Here is a 15,990-nt window from a genome sequence, read left to right as displayed (position 1 = left end):
TAAAAAAAAAAAAAATTTTTTTTGATATCTTCAAATGCCAATAGACCATTATATTCATATTGTATAATTCGCACAGATAAAATTCTTTTTTGATATTTTTCGAAACACATTCGTATCTGCCAAATATATATGTTTTTCAATCGAGAATGTTGCACTGTATTGTACAAAATAAATAATTTAAATATTTAACCTATTTCACTCGCTCTGCACATTATGCAGTTATCGTTCAAATTATAAAATTAAACAACAGTATAATTTATACTCTAATTATTATAGTTGAGTATTCACTATATACATACCTAATTATGTATTAAATTATTTTTTTTATATCTAAATATTTATCGTCTATGACTAAATAACGTCCGTTTATGTATAATAACGATTATACATAATTTATAGTATCATTCAATTGTCATTGAACATTAATACTAAAGAAATAACGTAAACACTAAACCAAAGTGATTTTATAATGTACAGCCATATAGAATGTAACAGAATCGCAGCTATATATAGCCGACCGATGTAATTATATAATTATGTGATGACTTTTGTTCTTATAAATATTAAATTTGTTTTTAAATATATTATTAACTTAAATTAAAAATTGATAGAGTACAAATAATTAAATTGTTAGTTAATTACAACAGCAGCCAGTTTTTTATGCGACAACGCTGACACCTCGCGTATCTGTAAGACATATATTCTTCCAATAAGTACTTTTCATGTTCTTTGATAAGACGTAACATATGCGTTACATAGTCATTAAAAATAATGTCGAAAAGTCGAAATGTCTTATAAAATGAGGATATAATAGGATGTTTGAATAAATTCAATACAAATAATACGGAATATTATGGGTATATACATTTTTAACACACCCAACCAGTATAGGTAGATGTAGAGGTACTATAAACGTCGGAGTAAATAGTTTAGTGCACTTTGTTATTATTTAATAATTATTGTGATTTAAAGTAACCCATAAGTGTATGCACTTAACTCTATAAGAAAAATGTATTGCATTTCATTTAGTGATTTGATGACTGAAGTGTTCAGAGCCTAACAAAGCCTGTATTTGTAATTATTTATAATCTGAGAGATCGATTTAAATTCATTATTACTGTCGATTATTGTTTTCGTGACTTAGTTCACGTCACGACGGTGCGTTATTTTTACAAAATAAAATCGTAATATTACAAAAGTTACTAGTATATAAATCTGTATGACTGTATATAATAGTGTGCATTAGTTTACTATACGAGAAGAGCTGATATTTTAAGGTAAGCGGCTAAAAACCACTATCGTAAAAACAACTTATGGCCGATTATATAGAATACCTATATCGGCTATATCGTGGTTATTTCTTAGAATTACTCGACCTTACATCTCATATGCAAATTATTAACGTTCAGAAGAATGTATATAGTTTTATTGATTTTTTGTAAATGTTTGAAAAACTATCGAAAACAAATAGAAATAGGTAAACATTATGCAAGGCAGATGATATCTATTATTTTTAAATTATAAATGTAGACCGATAAAATACAGCTCTCTGCTATTGCGTATAAGTACTATTGCTACAATAATTCCAATAAATATCAAATCAGAGATATTATTATATAGATAATATATGAAAAACAATACCTATATTACCTATACAAAAAGATAAGTATAAAGCCTACTCTAGAAATGCATAATACAATATTAATATTTATATGTACGTGCATTTTTCGTAAATATAAAATAAATATATAAGTAAATGAATAAATAAATAGAAAAAAAATTGTCAGAGTTCTTTTTACGAGATCAACAGTATATTAACATAAAGACGAATAAAAAAATAATGTTGTGCTACGTTATTGGTATTACCAGTATAACATAATATTTTCCCTTCGTAATTAATATAGACGATAATAATATATAATGTAATATTATCAAAATCATACGACACGTAGACGCGTTTGTTGTGTGATGTTTTTTCATAAAAATATTTAATCGTTGTTCACGAACGACGAGTTTTATCAATTTTCTGTCACGCAGTATACAGGTATACTATTAAATGCACATATCCAATATATATACACTATACTTCAGGAGGTACCTCATCAATATATTTAGCCGTTCGATTAATTTCCGACGTGTATTCCATTTTGTTTTTTTATTTATATTTATTTTCATTACGTTTTGCGTTTAAAAAAAAATTACACATATATATGCAATATAAAAACGACCGAAAGTTTGAAGGCGCTTTGAGCGGAGAGTTATACGTGCTGACGCGATTGGTGCGTGGACGGAGATGCGCGAGACCGTTGTACGCGGCTACAAAAGTACCGGCTTTTGGGCTGCTTGTGATTTAATAATTATTTAACTCTTTGCGGGATAACATATACGCCTTACCGGACACTAGCGAACAAGGTAACGTTATAATATATATATATTTTTTTATCGCTTTTTTAATTTTCTCCGCGTATTAGGTAAATATAGATACTAATTATTATACTCATTGGTATGAATATTTACGTCAATACAATTGTATGATAAAATATTTTTGTGTCGGAATTATTATTCTGTATTTTAATATTCTGCTTAAACATTACAATATCCACTTGATCGTATTTTTAAGGCACGATTATTCGGCTCAGTAATATGTGATAATGCAAGATGCTATACAATTTGTGTTTACTGTTAGTTATTATTTTTCATCACCACGCGAGTTTGTCAATAAAAATATTTTAAAAATATAGTAGGTTAAACTAAAAACAGAAATTTTAATTCACTCAGTCTTTGTTACACTGAATATTTTTTGAATTACAAATTTAAAACGAAAAAACACTAATGGACATCATAATTAAAATTAAATCGATCCAATTGCATTTTTAAAAAGGACATAAGTCCGTTACACAGAATAAAATAATATAAAATCATTAATTTGTTTTTAACATAATTACCTGTATTATTTTATTTTTGCACTAAAATAAATTTTTATTACATGCATTTATTTTATAATTTATATTGACGATTATTCTATATAACATTTATATTAATAAATAAATGTCATATTAAACAAAAAAACTATTATTTTTAAGGTTTCAACAAATTTCAGTCTATTATTTTAAACAGCGATAATTTATTTAATTTTCAACGTTTATAAAATATCTTTTCAATTATTAAATTATCTAATATTTTTTACTTTCACGCATGTTTGTTCAGGACGGTTTAATTATTCCTAAAATATTATTTTAATAACCAAAATAAAATAGCTACGATACACACAAAATATGATTGCAATCTACAATATTCTATAATATACTATATTTACTTTTCACAGTGTTTAATGGGTATACATTATGTTATATTCGGTTTAATAATATACTACTATGTACACAATTAAAAACGTTCTTAAGTACAGTACATTTTTACTGTTCGTAAAATGTATTACGTTAGGAAAAATCATTACGAATTATAAAAAAAAAAATGTATTTTTAAGCATAATATTACATGTACGAGTATGAGTATTTAAAATCGATTGGGTGATATTAATTTTATTTAAGTATTGTTACAGATTTACAAAATTTTTTTTTATTGGAATCGAAACAATCCCCTCAATTCACATCCCAGTTTTTTTTATAATTGAAATTTAAACATTCAAACTACACGTATAATATTTGTCTCAGTTCTAAATTATTCCTAGTGTTTATTTATCAGTTACTATTTTTTCTCATTATGTATAATAGTATTTAATATAGTCGTATTTCAATACATTTATTGTTAGTTTGTTCTTAGGTTTACATAATTAAAATCATCTTTAGGCATCAAAATGGTTCATCATCGATGTAGGTGATTTTATGACTGGATTAACAAAAACAAACCTTACATAAATATTATTACTAATATGAAGGCATCTCGAACTCGAATAGCTCGGTTCGCAAGAAATGCCGTATAAGTGATGTTTAGGCTAGATATTATTTATCATATAGGTTAAATTAATTATTTTTTATTAACCAATTGGTTAAATTATTGACTTAATAGTAAATATGATAAATTTGAATTTTAAATCCTACAAATTCCACGAATATCCTTGAATTTCATTTATTTATTTGAAAAAAGCGTGATTCTCAGTTGAATATTATTTATATATATTAACGTTTTTAAGAATATTTTTGGTAAGTTTAAGTCAAAACTTGTCAAAAGTTGTTAAAAGGATTTAAAGAAAACTAGACGATGTATTTAAACTTGTTTTTACATTTTTATTACGTAATCAAATCGGTCGTTGCTCAATGCGTTGGAATAAAAATAGGAATTTTAGCAGGAAAACGGTATTTTTCGAATCCTATTTGTTATTTTTATTCTTCTATAATCGTATACACAATACTACTTGTAATATCAGTGTACAAACAAATATGACATATTAAAAAAAAAAAAGACTACGTTTATAATTGAAAAAATATTGTTTTGACCAGTAACAAACGACTACGCTGAGTATTTATAATTGCATTCGATTTTATATTCTGTATCACCGTATCAAATCTGTTGCGCATAAACTTGGCATATTAAAAACGTAAAACTTCGAATCCGGAGAAGCTATATATTATGGAAAATTTAAAATGATTTTATTCAATGTTCAAAAAATGACCCCGGGGAATCGCTACGAAAAGGAGACTACGAATCCAATTGCCGGCGATAATTAATTGGTGTCAAAAATTTAGGGCGTGAGTTTCAAAATAATAATACATTTATATGTTTTAGTAATGTTTATTTTCGCCGAATTGCAGGCAGCGATATTATCTAGCGTATTACGAATTTTTACGTTCCGGCGTGCACCGGGTCTCGACGTTTATTATGTTGTATCGTGCAAGTTTTTACAGTCGAAACTTCATAATATTTATTTAAAAAAAGTTTTCAACGAATGTAAATAATATATAGGGTGATCCACAGAGCATGTTCATTTCTTTTTTCTTCTCAATAATGCAGTTATTCAAAATCTATTTTTTGAACTTTAAAATACACTTTAAGACTATATTTTCGAATCCTTTAGATCGCTTAAAGAATATTTTGCGAGCATAACATTTGTTTTTTTAAATAACAGCCTCCTTTCTAACGAAAAATTATTTAGTGGATAATTTTTCTGACATTTTTGATATAACAAAATAAAAATTGTAACCAGTAGTTTTTGTATATTTTACTTTGTGTACTATGGGGATAATAGCCAATAGGTTTATGTGAATGAGTTTGGAAATTATGGAGCTATGGCAATTTAAAAAATTTAGTAATGAATTTTTATCCATCAATATTTATAATAAAAAAGTTTTAATAACTCATAAACTATTAAATCGAATTTTGAATTAAGTACATCAAAACTGTACACTAAACAATGTAGAGTAAAAAAAGGAGGAGATGTCTCATTAGAAAAATAGTAGTTTATATTTCCAAAGGACACTTCTTATGAATAGTATAAAAAAAATCTCAAGAATTTTAATACATTTATTATTAAATTATAAGGCGGGAATGGTGAGAATTCTTAGTGAATCACACTATATAGGTAGTGGATATAATATATATAAATAAATTACATGTTATACTAATCTTTCCGGAAATGATGAAACTTTCTCGGCATACAAATCTCGACGGAAAAAATAAATAACTAAAACAATCTGTAGTAAAAACAATATCGTCATCGAGCCATCCTAACGACGATGGTGACGCTTTACCTTCTCGATGCGTAATATAATAATAATATTATTATTTTTATCATTATAAACGAGACTCCGTGGTTCGTCATACTATCGTCAGACGCCACGGTGTTATAAGAATATGCTACCATCACAATAATAAATTAATAGTCCCACGACGTAATTAATTTTTACTACTTTATTGTAAAAGTTCACGATGTCTCAGACAGTATATTATACACAATATAATGTACTCTAAATGAGTTTTTGATGAATTATTACCACAACAAAAATTGCGAAATCTGTGTATAACTGTAGGTATGTAACTAGTTAGATCCACACTAGTATTGTAGGAAAAATTGCATACCGATATATTAATACACAGGTTGATTCGCCAAGCACGTTCACCTCATCTATTTATTAACTTTATGATTTTTAAGCATTTATTCAATTTTTGTTATTTATTACACTTTCATACCATAATATTATTTAAGAATTTTTAGATTTTTTTTTATTGGTTTTTGAAGTGTAAGTTCGTACGAACATTTTTACTTCGAGTTAAAACTTTTTTTGAATATGTTGATGCTTTTAAATTTATTAATGCGTTATTTAAATTTATATACTTACTATATAAAGTTAATAGTTATTATTCGAAACCGTAGACAAGTAAATTTAAAGTTCTAAAAAATAACACAATTTGAACAAATGTGTAAATAAATGAAAAATGCAAAAAAATATTACGACTGTTAAACAGCCGTGTGTATAATATCGTAAGCTAAGACGACACGGTTCCTTTATTTTTCTTCTATAGTAATATTATTGGCGATTCGATTGAAACGCATAAATCTTTTCGATTTTAATTATGGTTTTGGACGGTTATATGGTTAACACGGTGTGCGATGCGAAAATCAGATATTAAACAAATTACTATCACACGACGATAGTCTCACACATATAAAGGAAGCACAGTGTTACTTCTCGAACAATGCTCTACGACCTACGTATTTGTCTGTACAACTTATACGTACACAGTATCATATGTGCTTAATAATATGTAAACGCGCGATTACTTACTTAAAATTAAATGGAAAAACTTGTTACTTCTATTTCGCAGTCCGCACACGGCCACGCGTTATTATTTACTTGCATTACAATCGTGATAAAACTAAATTTGCAGCGTAATTCGTTACACATATTACTATACAGTAACGAGCCATAAACAGCTCTGCAGCCGAGAGTATTGTTTAAAAATGTATTTCAAGAGGTTTGTTCTAGGTGGGACCTTAGAAACCTGCCCGTTATACATTTATCATTATCCCAATAAACGGCAATCATCATTATGTTAATATTTATTACGTTTAATTTGGACGATGCGAGTAGAAATTAATTCTAATTCTTTGGAATTATTGACGGGTTTTAAAAGAATTTGTATAGATATTATAAAAATATTTTGACCATAATATTATATTCCAATTTTGTAGTTGTAGCAATAAATTATTCTGACTTTTTGATTTCAATTATTTAACGGAAATCATCATTATATTCAATTCTAATAGACGATTTGTTAATAAGACGTACATAGTAATATTGCAAATTGCAATTTATCGTACATTTTAAAAGTTCAAATCGTATATTATATTATATTATCGTAAGTAAATCGAATATTTAGTATGTCATGATGACATACTTTGTTTTACGAAATACTTGTTGAGTATCTATACTGCCCACGAGATTTAATTTATTTAAAATGTATTAGATTTATCACTGCAGTGGTACAGATTTAAGTTATTAATTGTATTGTTATTACATTGAATGATGGTATAAGAAATGTGTAAAAGTACAATTTGTGTACACTAGTTGTTCAGAGAAGGGTGAAATTGTAAGACAATTTTTCACGGTCCAGACATAAAGTAAAAAACTTAAACTCACAAGTGACAATGTGAAAAGTTTCAATGGTTAGTTTTCGGAATAGACTACTCGATTCACTTATAAAATAGAAGGTTTGCTCAGTTCAAACAAATTGTATAAATATAATATATATTATATATTATTTATTTTTTTTTTAGAAAAATATAAAATATATATAATATTAAATTTGTATAGATGATGATGATGATGATGGTACTATAAAAATATTTTTTTATACGTTTTCTCAATTAATACATTAACTCCAATTCAATATAATTTGAAATGTTATAGTACAGAATGACAAAAATCTTTTAGTTAAAATAGTTAACTTTTTTTTAATTATTAAAAATAAATATAATTATAAATATTATGTCGTTATAATTGATTTTTCTTACTGTCTGACTTATTTTGAAAATGCAAAATATTATGAAACGATAATTTAAAAATTGTTTAACCGAATATTATGATGTGCATCATATTACTAATCATTATTGCATAATTTTTTTTTTTTAATTGTTAATTTTGAAATACTTTTGACTTTTTAGTATTAACGAATAAACTATTATAACGCGGAATTAATAACATATTATATTCATGAAAATATTTTTTGAAAAAAAATATAAAAAACATTAAATTATATTATTATCGCGGAATCTGAATAAATACTTAAAACAGTCGAAACTTGTATCGTTATTGTTATGTGGGCGGTACTTAGTTTTTTTCGCACAGGAAATAGCAATAACCATGTTGTAATGTCTGGATTTTGCAGCTATCGAGTTTTATTACAGACGCATGTCTGTTGCCATGTTGTTGTTTTTTAAAAAACTGGTGTACTAGTATAATAGTAGCAATGGGATCTAATTTGGCGTATTATCTAGTTTTCGAAAAGGAAACGTGCAATTGCGGAGATCCCCGAGGAAGTGTGTGAGAGCGTGTTAAAACGCACCAGGCGTAAAATAAAAATAAAAAACCCGTCACTAATTCTTTTCGTCGTCGAATTGGGACTTCGCGTACTTCACCACCCGTTCTCCTCGCGTATTATAATAGTAGAGGTGAACAAAAGGGACGGGGGACTTTACTGGATTTCGCCTCAGGGAATCATATCATTTATCAAATTTTAAAACACAAATGGCGAGGGGGGAGTGAATTGAGAAATACTGAAAAACTGTGTATATACAATAATAACGGTGCCAAAAAAAGACATTATTTTTTTTATAAAAAAATTAATCTTCCGAATATTTTATTTTAGGTTGTACTACATTTATACGCATGCGTTACGATAATTGTTTACACTTTTGTTCGCTTAAAATCGTAATTATTAGTGATAACCATAATCATATCGATATCGCCTATTGAATTGATCTGATTATTATTAAAAAAAAAAAAAAACATTGTCAATATTTTGGAATTTTTTATATTTATTAATATTTATATCAATCGGCATTACAATATTCAGTCTCCGTAGGATTCTCTATAGTCGTATACATGTAGTAGCTTAACTTTTTTCTAAAATCAAAGTTGAGAGTAACTCTCGAAACCTCGAATCCGTTGCAGCAGCAAATTTCGATACATTGAATAATATTCTAAAACGACACCGGTACTGAATATTTGTAACAATATCGATATATAAATTATTTTTTTATTATTTTATATTGATGTTATTACACGGAAGTATTTTATATTATTACTTTTAGGTCGATGAATAGGATTGGCCTTTTTTCGTCATTGCGTCACCCGACGAAATTCCAACACTGGAACGTGCTTTTTTTTGTCCGCTTGTATTATAAGGTACAAGAAGTAGAGATGTTATATTTTTATGATAGGAAAAATACCAGAAAACATAATACCAGCTAACCAATAATAAAAAATAGATTAGTTTTTAATTTGAAATATGTCGTGTTGGGCAGCGAACTTTCGATGATTTCTAAGGGAGAATCTTATTAAAATTGTTCATGGAATATACGTACAAGCTATGTATAATTTTAAATTTGTAATGTTCATTATGTGGTATATTGCTGTTTTTTGTTCCAACTAAAATTTAAATTTTCATGTTATATAAAAAAATGTTGATTTACCGAGAAATGAGTAACGATGTCATATAGATTGATTCATCAAACACCGCCATTTTCTTTATTTAATAATGAATTTATTTTATTTTTTAATTTAATTTAATTTTTATTCATTTTTTTAAGTATACCTACCTATACAAAAAACAATTTTTAAATACTTACATTTTGATATAGGTAATTTAATGAGTGTTTTGTTGTGACACTATAATTACTGTTTTCAAAATAAGAATCATACTTTTTTTAAATTGTTAATCAGATGACTTTTTGGAAGTTTCTAATACATCTATTTAATTCGAGATTCGAAATTCAAACGAATAGTTTTTGAACTATTGCATTCTGTGTATTAAGAATAACAGTAATTATAATATCTCCGTGACGGTGGATTTGGATTTGGAAAATATGGGGGCTACGATGTTTAAATATTTTAGAAATTAATATTAGTCTATCAACATTTAATAATTTGTAAATACTGCCCTAGTCTAACAAATACAAGATTTAATATTACATATATTTTATATTATTGCAACACTATTTTTAACGGCCATTATACTTAATATATATAATTGATTTTAATAATTAGGAAACTCTATCGATTGATTTTTGATTAAGTGTATAAATCAAAATAAATTAAAAAATAAAATGTTCTGTTTGAAAATATAGAGTAAAAACAATAATAGCTTGTAAAACCAACAAAAAACCCCTTTTTAGAACGGTGTATAGTATATATATATATATATATCTAAATAATTGAAAATGTCGTTTTTAAGTAGATAAGTATACTTAAATGTTTCCTAGTATCAAAGTTTGAACAAATTTATTATTAAAGGAAAACGGGCGCTAGTATGTAAATTTATAAGCGGTCTCGTTTTTATTTTTCAAACTGTTCGTGTGCGGTGTCCGTCCGTAGTTCGATCACTCACGCGGTAACAATAATATGATCGGTCTCAGCGGCCATAGAATTACTATTATATTATTATAGCATAACGCGCACGTATCGCGTGTTACTTCGATCACGCGGATGAGAAATACACGATGGACGGTCGGACTTATAACGGAAGGCGTATCCCATATGTATGCCTCGTCCGCGGCCGAAATGAAAATACGCTGCACAACAATAATATACGTATATTATATACTATTATTGTAGTGCTCGATAACAGCCGCAGCTACACATGCGAAAAAAAGTAAATGGCTTTTTCGTCCCCCGCATTTCCACATTATACATAATAATATTATGATATACGCGGTCATAATAATGCGCCATCGTAATGAATTTTTTTTTTACATTCGTACACTGCATTATCGTGATGAATGACTGACCGCCGTATAATATACGGATACGTGCGCCCCGAGATCGATTTGAAACATCATATTCTCCGACTACGATGCACAGTCGGACCGACGCATACATACGTCGGTTTTGACCCGGCGCACGACTATACACGCGTGCCGCCCCGTAACGTTATATTATAGTAGAATATTATTATTATTATTATATATTGTCGTGGACGTTGAATAATGTGTGTTCTTCCGCCGTACACGCCTCCTCTCCGCCGTATATATACACACAATAATAATAATAATAATAATAATAATATCACAGTATAATATACTATTGTATACGTCGATGTCGCGGACGAATGTTAACGGCATAAAATTATTTTTGCGATATTTGTCATAATGTAATCATGTTATTATTACTGTCGTGCGATTCCCCCCCCCCTCCCCACACGCACACACACACACACACACAAATATATTTAATTTAAAACGGCCGTTTCTGTATAATATAATATATTTCGTGCGCAGCAGTATATTACATCGCAATGATTTAGTGTGACGTGTGTACGCGTATCACTCGCCGCCATGTATGCAGATGATGATGTTATCCGTCCTTCCGGCGCGCGCGTAGGACGGTCAGATAGATGACCGTCGATGGCGTATCGGACCTAATCAATTCGTCGATTCGAGTGCTCTCTATACGTATATAATATATACAACACCGTCGTCGTCGTCGTCGTCGTCGTCGCCGTCGCCGTCGGCCCGCAGATACATAATAATATGTAATATATTATATTATATTATTCCGTTACACTGCAGCGTATGCAGTGTCGTCGGTCATTTGCGGGTTCGGAGATGAGACGATTACCATCGCTAAGGGGTCTAATTAAATTAACAACTGCTGTGTTTTATTAGATAGATAGGAGTATAAATGTATTCCCGGGGAGACGGCGGAGACCTTTTCGAACCACAGGGATTACTGTATACCGTTGTGCGGATACCTTTACCCGGCGTGTTGTTTCTACGTGCAGCGGCTCTCGTTGAAATAATAATTTATTTCCCATCTTTTTTGTTTAATCTGCATAATATTGTATATAATGTACCAATACGCCGAGCGTTAAATATTTACTCGGGGACGAAAAAAAAAACCACCGCATTTGTTAATCAGTATAAATAACTATCGAAGTACAAATACCTTTTTTTGCTTATAGGAATTTATAGTAGTGGTGCGCAAATACACGATGTAAAAGTTAATTTTAAACCAAGTATATCATCACCGATGTTAAAAACAATTGCTATTATGAAACGATTCTTATTTTGACAGTTTAAACAGAGATTTCGCAACAATATTCGTTTGAATAATATTTTTTAATATTAAACGAAAAACAATCATCGAAACTATAACATTATCTTAGTTTGTTTAATCCATAAAATATTGTACAGACGTTTTAACGGATAACAAATTAAAAACTTATAAATATAAAAATAATGAGTAGAATCAGTTTTAATAAGTGTAAAATCCAACGTCAGAATTTGGGATAAGAACCTAATAGTGTTAACAATTTTGATCCTCCCGAGATCACGTAATTTTTTGCCTTTAAAATATATTTAATTTTTGCATTTTATTGCAATTATTTTAAATTTGAAAACGTCTTACACGTATTACTATTTATTTATTCGTTTCTTTTAAACTCGTATAAAAAATATGAAAAAGTCAACTATAAAGATTATTATTAGATCAACACAAAAATAAATAATATAAAACACAATTTGTTGATGTTAAATTTGGATTGTTTACCGTTTATAATATGTCAATAACAAAAATATAAAAGTTAAATTTTACAAATTAATTGATTTAAAAAATAAAAGGACATTTCCCCAATGTACCTTATGTGGACTTGTGTAGCTTCACAAAGTGGTTGTCATTATTTAGTATCACAGTTTGACCGGAATATCACAAAACAGTTGTATTATTATATCTTATGACTGTGCATGTATATTTTAATTTCTGTGTAATATTATACTTTCATTAATCTTAGTTTATAATGGAGTTTTATTATAAATGTATATATATATATTTTTTTCATATTCAAGGATTGACGGTTTGTGGAAATTTATCACATTATTTTATCTGATACGAAGTTTCCCATTTTATCAGTCATATTGTTTGTATTACGTTATTATATAAAAAATATTCCATTTCATTAACTACGTTAAAACGCATATTTTATACGAATTAAATTATGTTAGATATAATTAATATTTTTTAATAATTAAAAATATTGTTTTAAAATTACGTATTATGTCAATATCGAGTTTCATATTCATTTCGAATTTATAATGATACTTGTATCATGCCATCCACACATGAAGTGTGTGCGTGTGTATATACACTTAAATTAATATATTTTATAATGTTATAACGATGTCTTTGAGTAACTTTGTGAACGTATAGAAAATAAAAAGTATTCATTGAACTATATGTTTTATAAATATATCGCTCGTCTTTAGAAGAGCGTATTCCAAATAACTCGAAATATTACATAAGTAATAATTCATTATGGTTGTGAATTATGATATATTGATATATTGTGTAGATGTGCAGTGATTTCATTGTCGTAAAAAACGTCGAGTTTTTAAATTTTTAACTATACTTTATAATTTGAATGAATCAGTTATAGGTTAGGTTAGGTTGGTTAATAAGCGTAAGTTTGCCTTGATAGAAGGGAGGCTCAAATTATAAACACAAAACAGGCCTGCGGGGGACTTCGCCTCCTCACACTCCCTAAATATAAATTTTACAATTTTATTTTAACATTTATTACATAAAATATATATAAAAGCTTCAAAATTATTTATTTAACGGCGTATAATACATAACTTTTTATTGTTGTCGTTATAAAATATTAACGTGTAGCTCAATCATTTTAATTTTATTACAAATTTACTATACAAAATTTATACATGAAGCTTAAATGTTCACATACTTATCGGATATCCTGATTTTGAATTACGTTTTACATTTTATAATTTTCTATAGTAAATAACTTTAAATTTCTTGAAAAAATGAAAAAAAATATAGGGGGCTAAGTCCCTCCCAAAATCTACGCCTAAGCAGTTGGCTCATCAAAAGTATATTATGATGTACTGGAGTAGTACTTAACATCAAATAATGTTATCAAAAGTCAGATGCATTTTAATCGAATGTTCGTTTCGTATATTCTTATTCTTATACGCAGTGTGTTTACCGTTAGTAACTAGTAATAAAAACCCTTGGTTTATAGGCCTATTATAGTGGTCAGATATAGGTGGATTTGTTTAGATAATATATTAATATAATATGCAACACCTGTTAACTAACATTAATGTCTACAACATAATAATTAAACAGGCGATAAAAATTATTTTATTTTAGTTTTACTTTATTACTTTGCTTATACGGTCGATTATATCATTTATCAGTTATCGGGTCATAATATTTGAAGTGTATTTTTTTTTCTAATTTTTAAGCTCTGAGAAAAGTGTCTTTAGATAATTTTGCAGTGCATTTTTACGATTTTTGGGGTATTAAACTTCAACCCCGCAATCGGGCTTAATATTATCAAAGTCGTTAAGAATAAACAAGCCGAGCCGACAAAATTCAACAAAATTCAACTAATTCATATAAATTAATAATATGCCGTTATCGCGTTTTCGTTTTATAGTTTTGATCGTTTGCTTTACGGGCGCTCGTCGGCTGCAACACAGACATTGCCGATATCTCTAATCTCTGTGTGTGTTATTATTGTAGTGCGTAGGCGACGCTCGAAGCTTATAGCATATCATGCGTTTGTGCGGGCATTTCAATTACGCGACGTTCAAAGACGAATAAAAATATACTAAGTCTGTACGCGAATCGTGTAGTATATTATTATGTACCGCGCGCACAACATGTAGACGGATTGTTCCGACTTTTATTTCGAATAAGTCTATTTTCCGCACACGCGCGTATTCGGCGCGTTTCTCAGCGTTCGCAGCTGACGACGACGCTACAAAACCACATTATTATATTATATATTATATCCGCGTAACGACGGCGACGCCGCAGTAAATGCGTAGCGACCGCGGAGACTTATACGATCACAGCTGTAATAATACATTATTATACGGAAGCGTAGCTCGTCGTTAATTCGATCACTTAAATTTAACGCACGTGCTGCACCCGAGACTACGCGAGTCTATCGAAAGTCTAATATAATATGCAATATCGTCGGGCCGCGGTGTCGTTAAAAATAAATTCCGCCGATCATTGGAGTGATTCGAGCGGGGAGGGGGGAATATCATTCTATTTCGATCGTTTAATCGACAGACCGACTTATTGTACCAATGGCCGAGCCACTGGCTAGTAGTCACTGTACATATCAGGAACCCGCAAACGAACTTTCGTGTATATATAAACATGATACACAGCTGCAGTGACGTAGTCAGGATTTTTTTCTGTGAGGGCTGATCAATTTTTGTAAAGTACAATTTAAGATTTTCATAGTGGTTATTACAGACCATTAAAAATTAAAATTATTTTAAATTTTCTTGATATTCCCGAGGGGGGTATGCAGCTCCCTCAGCCCTCTCCCTGGCTAGGCCACTGTAAACAAAAGTGCAAGTGTGTGCTCGACGAGGTAGAAGGCAATGGGTACAGTCGTAACACACACCAGTAATAGCTCTAACGTCTTATACAATTTAAGCTTTAAAGGTTAGAACACTGTTTGGGGACCCGCGTAGGTTTCTAAAATAATATTCTTATCTTCACATTTTTGATAAGCCACAGCTGCTCGCACTGTGGCATTAAAGACAATGAGTAAAATCGATTATTCAGAACGTAAAGTTTGTACGTTTATGCGTTAGTAAGACTGAGATAATATATGTGGGTATGGCGAGGTCCTCTAAGAAAACAAATTTACAAAAGTAAATATAGGTACGTAGGCGTCGGTGTGCAACGTATAATAAACTACAAAATCGTGTTTTAAAAATATCGAAATCGATGTAGTAATGTACATTATTTTGTTTAAAAAATTATACAAAGAAGA

At 29.0% G+C, this 15,990-nt stretch overlaps 1 protein-coding gene across 2 annotated transcripts in view; it reads left to right on the top strand.

Annotated features, from left to right (window-relative positions):
* Nucleotides 1-2,287: 2,287 nt before the first annotated feature.
* LOC113554113 (tachykinins-like) overlaps nucleotides 2,288-15,990 on the top strand; it is a 49,871-nt gene continuing 36,168 nt past the window's right edge. The window contains exon 1 of one of the 2 annotated variants that reach the window (XM_026957809.1): nucleotides 2,288-2,412. The gene's annotated coding sequence lies outside the window, so the exon portion shown is untranslated. The remainder of the gene's footprint in view (nucleotides 2,413-15,990) is intronic. The other variant, XM_026957808.1, reaches the window with a different exon arrangement.

The sequence above is a fragment of the Rhopalosiphum maidis genome, chromosome 2 (genome assembly GCF_003676215.2).
Source record: "Rhopalosiphum maidis isolate BTI-1 chromosome 2, ASM367621v3, whole genome shotgun sequence".
NCBI classification, from domain to species: domain Eukaryota; kingdom Metazoa; phylum Arthropoda; class Insecta; order Hemiptera; family Aphididae; genus Rhopalosiphum; species Rhopalosiphum maidis.
The sequence above is the reverse complement of the archived record's forward strand: the minus strand, read 5'-3'. Positions and strand labels throughout refer to the sequence as shown.